This window comes from Eutrema salsugineum, unplaced genomic scaffold (assembly GCF_000478725.1).
Source record: "Eutrema salsugineum unplaced genomic scaffold, Eutsalg1_0 scaffold_3, whole genome shotgun sequence".
Taxonomy (NCBI): Eukaryota; Viridiplantae; Streptophyta; class Magnoliopsida; order Brassicales; family Brassicaceae; genus Eutrema; species Eutrema salsugineum.
The window spans coordinates 6190100-6196124 of NW_006256756.1; the positions used below are offsets into that span (position 1 = coordinate 6190100).

The 6025-nt window shown below is 39.2% G+C and overlaps 1 non-coding gene across 1 annotated transcript; it reads right to left on the reverse strand.

The window, feature by feature from the left end:
- Nucleotides 1-2973: 2973 nt before the first annotated feature.
- On the reverse strand, nucleotides 2974-3081 carry LOC112085829. The gene has a single exon (XR_002899117.1). It is a non-coding gene; the product is annotated as a small nucleolar RNA R71 (small nucleolar RNA).
- Between the last annotated feature and the right edge of the window lie 2944 nt (nucleotides 3082-6025).

Genomic DNA, 6025 nt, shown 5'->3' on the forward strand with positions numbered 1-6025 from the left:
TATTAAAATGGCGAGACTCGGTAGTTGAGAGGTGTATAAAATGTAAATAAAGGAAAACATTCTAAGAAACCCTAGAAAAAAATAAACAACGCGTAAACCACATAATTCTTATATCTCTATATAGATGCATATATTTCGGTATAGGTATATATATGCGTCTATCGCGACTTCACGGGTTATCAGTCTGCATTGTTAGAATTGTTTGCATTCGGGTTCTTCGATGAAAGCGTTTAGTAAATGAGTTTTGTATTACGTTTTTGAGGACGTCACTAATCGTTAGTTTTCTTTTACGGTATTCTATTGATTGTTGTTATTGGATATATGATTGTTGTTCTATTGTACATGTCTAGGTGCTCACAGGCGACCACGTGTTAATTGGCAAGTTATACCGTTTCATCTCCCGGGGGAAAATATTGTGTTTTCTAATAATTTAGATAGATGTGTTGCTGCTAGAAAACCTAAATTCCTTGCTTGGTTTAGGTGTAATCAGTCTTATCCAGAGGCAATGAATCTTTTATACTCGGAGATTCCTTCTATGTTTGTAAGGGATCGTAAAAATAGGACATGGAGGCCAAGACTAAAAGGAAATTCTGGTGCTTGTGTTGTGGACGAATCGCCAAGTGAATTCTTATGTGGTTTAACGCACACTTTTTGATGTCGTTTTGATTAATGAAATTTTGATGATTTGATTGGTTGATAATTGTTATAATTTGATTGGTTGGTGATAACATCGTATTTTGACCACTTTTATGGATCATAATTGTATCTTATGCAGGTGTTTTAACTCTGTTTTCAATGTTTTTAAAGTGTTTTCAATGTTTTAGAGTTTCAAAAGACTTTACAGGAAACTTGGGCAAAAGATATGCAATTTGGAACAAATGAGCAATTTTGGATAAATGCAGACCGTCAGAAGTATAACAAGCGATGAAGACCTTCTCACCGTCTGATCACCCCCAAAATGTTAGACAACATAGAGGATCCAACCAGCTTTCTAATGCACTTGGTTTGGAGACAATCCAACGGTTAGATCTTCAGATACTCCCGATGCAAGAATGACAGAAAATGCAGTTCCGGAAGAGAGCATGTGCCGGGACCGCGGCAAACACCTATTTTCCCGCGGGTAGAGCCACCGCGACCGCGGACTTTGGTCGTTCACTTTCCCGACGACTTAATTAAGGCCCAGATCAATTCCTTTCGTTATTTTTGAAGCCCTAAGTGTCCAGGACCACCCCAGAAGCTATAAATACCCCCTTTAGGTCATTCCTAAAGGTGTAGAGACGAAAAAAGAGAGAAAGAGAGAGAGACACACAAACCCTAGAGAGAGAGGAGCCGCCACCCTTGGAGGAGGAGCCGCCGCTGGAGCATCATCGCGCCTCCATCTGCGATTCCGTTCTTCGTTCTTCTTCCTTCTTTTCTTTAATTTCCTGCAACTTTCAATACTCTGTGATGATTGTTTACAATATGGTTGAGTAGTTACCCAGTTGGGTTTAAAGGGATTATTCAAAGGGAATTTCATGTGTCTTTGCTTATGAATCGATAGATTTAGGATTATTAATCTTCTAGATGTTCTTCGTTTGCCTTTAATCTTACTGCGTGATTCTTTGCTGGCCACTTAGAAGCCGATCTGATATGATATGTTGCGAAAGCTTTCATTGATTGTCTGAACTAGGGTGAAACGAGCAATTCTTCTATAGGAGTGGAAACCTACCTGTAGTTGAGTTGTGAATATTGATGAGTCTTGTTCTGCTATTGCATCTTCTCCCTTCCAGAATCAGAGTGGAAACCTACTGATTAGGGTTGCGAGAGATAGTTGTTTAGTGCTGCGAAAGTAGGCTATTCATACTTCCGTGCCTCGAGTTCTAGAACATACGTAGTTGATTACTTTTATCATATGCTTGAAATCGACATAGCATAGACTATGAACCCCTGCGAATTACCCTTGAGCCCCAACGTTTGTCTTTAATCGCTTACAACCTTCAATTTAGTTTGCTTTTTATTTGCTTGTTCTTTGCTTTCAATCGCCTAGTTTAATTGTTATTTACTTGCCTTCTATTCGCTTTGTTTAATCGCTTTACCTGCTTTAGTTTTCTTTCAATTGCTTTTTAATTGCTTTCTAGTTTAGATTTAGTGACAACCAAAAACCCAAAACCAAAACCAAAACCCTTTTAGTTCTAATCTGATTTAAGTGTTGCAGTGAATTCGTACTGAAACAACTAAGTCTCTGTGGATCGATACCCTAAGTACTACAGCGCACATCTGTGCACTTGCAGACATTTAGGGGTTATAAATTTAAAACCTAAAGCTTAGTAAAACGAAAACAACAAACCCCGTATTGCTCGCATCAAGTTTTTGGCGCCGTTGCCGGGGACTTTGATTTGTTTCGTTGCGAATCCCAGCTTAAATCCATTAGAACACTTGTTTACTTTTACTTTTTCTTTTGAATTTTTCAGGTTTCTCTGCAATGAGAGACCGGGAACATGTTCCCGGAACTCTTGGTGATCCACCAAATCGTGTGGATGGTGATCCAAGCGATGATGACCTGACTGATGATGAGTTTGAAGAACCGATTTATGATGACAATGAGCTAATCGGATCGGTCAAACACAAAGATGATGATGAACTGATTGGAAGATTCGATTCACTCGAAAAATTAATGGGAGATCGAAGAGCTATTCAACCAGCCTTACCAAAGGATGGCAAAACCGAAATTAAGGTACCCATTATCCATTTAGTTCAACAAAATCAATTCTCTGGTTATTCATTCGAAAACCCGATAGACCATATCGAGACTTTCGAAGAATTATGTGCAACCATTACAGCGAATGGGGATTACCACAAGTGTAGTCTTTTCCCATTCTCTCTTAGAGATAAGGCCAGCAAATGGCTAAAATCTTTGCCACCTGCTTCACTAAAAACGTGGGCAGCGTGTAAAACTGCTTTCTTAAATCGTTTTTACACTAGAAATCTTGCAAATCTCTTAAGAAAGAAGATAAGAACTTTTAAACAAAAAGAAGATGAAGATCTTTTAGATACTTGGGAAAGATTTAGGGAATACCAAAGAGATTGTCCACACCATGGATATGCCGAGGAATACCTGCTAAGTATCTTCTATCACGGTATAACTCCAGAGTTGCGACACTCTTTTGATATAGCGAGTAATGGAGATTTCACAACTAGATCTGTAGAAGATGCTCACGTTTTCATTAAAAATTTAGGAAATAGCATCCGAAATCAAGTAACCTTTGGTAATTCTGCACTTCCTGATAAGAAAGAAGAAATTTCAGAAGTTATAAAGTGTCTCCGTCACATAATGAGTCATCTTGGATTGCAACAACCAAATAGGGTACACAATACGTGTAACTTTGATGGCTGGAACAACCAAATGGATTCTTATGATCAAGGGATGATGAACACTGCAGAAGTATATCAAATTCATGATGTTCCATTCGTTTCTGATCACCGCGGTCGTGGCTGTTCTAACCGCGGCCAAACAAGCTTTCACCGCGGTTGTGCTGGTTCTGACCGCGGCCAAGACGTGTTTCACCGCGGTCGTGAGCCACCTGACCACGGGAAAACGTCTTCCAAGCCTGGTTGGACACCACCTTCTGAACCAATCTTGGGTATTCAATCTAATCCTGTTTCCTATCCTTGTTTTCCCTCTTCTGAAGCTGAAAACCTAAACAAAAAGAATTTAGAGCTTGAAAAATCTATGTCTCAAGAGATTAGTGATCTTAGATCTGAACTAAAAGAGATGCAAAAGGATTTCGATGAAAGATTTGATACCCTCCTTAGCATAATGAGCAAAACTAATTCTAAGAACTTAGAAAATTCTGAAGAGGAGCCAAGTGAAAATTCTTTCGAAAGCTCAAGTGAAGCAGATCCCTCTGATCATGTGAAAGCTACCACACTTAGGAGTGGATTAGCTTACAAAGAGCCCGAATTTCCTAAAGATCCCGAAGTTAAGGAAAAGGGTAAGGAAAAGGAGAAAGAAAAAGAAAGAATCACGAATGAGGATGTTGAAAAAGAAGTGGTAGGAGAGAAGGATGGAGAAGAAGTAAGAGAAGATTCATCCCGGGAAATCCTCGGAGAAGACCCAATTTCACCTCCACCAACTCGTGTCTACAAACCTAAACCTCCATATCCTAGAGCCTTAAAAGCCCCTAAGAAAGAGGAAGAAAAAGCTAAGCTTAAAGAGCTAATCGATCAGTTAAATGTGAGATTACCTTTTGTAGAAGCTTGTGCTATGATTCCTGCTTTAAGAAAATACATGAAGGGTATTGTAACAAATTCTTTAACTCTTGAAGAAGGTGTTATGATGATAACCCATGAATGTAGTTCTATCCTGCAAAGCCGAATCCCTGAAAAGAAAAACGATCCTGGAAGCTTTGTACTTTCATGCACCATCAATGATGTAGCTTTTGAGCGTGCTCTCTGTGATTTAGGTTCTAGCATAAACATGATGCCTCTTTCTGTAGCAAAACGTTTAGGACACCACACTTTCAAGCCCACTAAAATCTCCTTAGTATTAGCTGATCGTTCTGTTAGACAACCTGTAGGTATCTTAGTAGATGTTCCCGTCGAAATCGAAAAATGTTCCATACCAACCGATTTTGTAGTTCTAGAATTAGAAAAAGAACCTAAGGATCCATTTATTCTTGGACGACCATTCCTATCTACAGCCGGGGCCATAATCAATGTTCCTGAAGGAAAAATTGACCTTCATCTATCTGGCCTAGTTATGCAGTTTGACATGAACAAAAGTTTTGATAAACCGACTCTGGATGGCAAAATTTGTTGGATTGATGAGTTAGACGGAATTATTGAGGAAGTCTATGAAGATCTGCTTCTAGACGACCCTTTAAGTGTCACGCTTTCACCCGCAAAAGATGAACACAATTTCCTTGAAGGAATTTCGAGTGAATGCGCGCGTATGCTTGATAAATCCGAAACTTATAGGAAACCTCTACACTATCTAGATCTAAAGGACCAAACAAACATTCCTACACCTCCTAAAGACACTGCCGCAGCAATTAATGATCCTTGGAGCGAGCTTAAAGCCCCTAAAGTCGAGCTTAAACCTCTTCCCGTCGGACTTAAGTACGCCTTCCTTGGACCAAATTCTACTTATCCTGTCAAAATAAACTCTGATTTGACGGAAGAAGAAACCAAAATGTTGTTGACTGAGCTGAGAAAGCATAGAAAAGCCTTAGGATATTCACTTGATGACATACCTGGAATCTCTCCAGATCTCTGTATGCACAAGATAAATCTAGAGGATAATGCTAAAAACTCAATCGAAAGTCAAAGGAGACTGAACCCTAATCTCATGGATGTTGTCAAGAAGGAGATTATGAAGCTTTTAGAAGCTGGAATAATCTTTCCTATCTCAGACAGTACTTGGGTTAGCCCAGTTCACGTTGTTCCAAAGAAAGGAGGAGTCACTGTTGATGAGCGAGTTGTAAACGGGGTTTGTTGTTTTCGTTTTACTAAGCTTCAGGTTTTAAATTTAGAACCCCTAAATGTCTGCAAGTGCACAGATGTGCGCTGTAGTACTTAGGGTATCGATCCACAGAGACTTAGTTGTTTCAGTACGAATTCAACGCAACGCTTAAATCAGATTAGAACTAAAAGGTTTTGGTTTTGGTTTTGGGTTTTTGTTGTCACTAAATCTAAACTAGAAAGCAAAGAAAACAAAAGCAATTGAAGGCAATTAAAACAAGTAAAAAGCGATTAAACTAAAGCTAATGAAAGCAGGTAATAAGGGAATGAAAAGCAGATAAATAGCGATTAAAAAGCAGATGAAATTGAAGGTTGTAAACAATTAAAGACAAACGTTGGGGCTCAAGGGGTTTCGCAGGGGTTCATGGACTAGGCTATGTCGATTTTAAGCATATGATAAAGGTAATCAACTACGTATGTTCTAGAACTCGAGGCACAAAAGTATGAATAGCCTACTTTCGCAGCACTAAACAACTATCTCTCGCAACCCTAATCAGTAGGTTTCCACTCTGATTCTGGAAGGGAG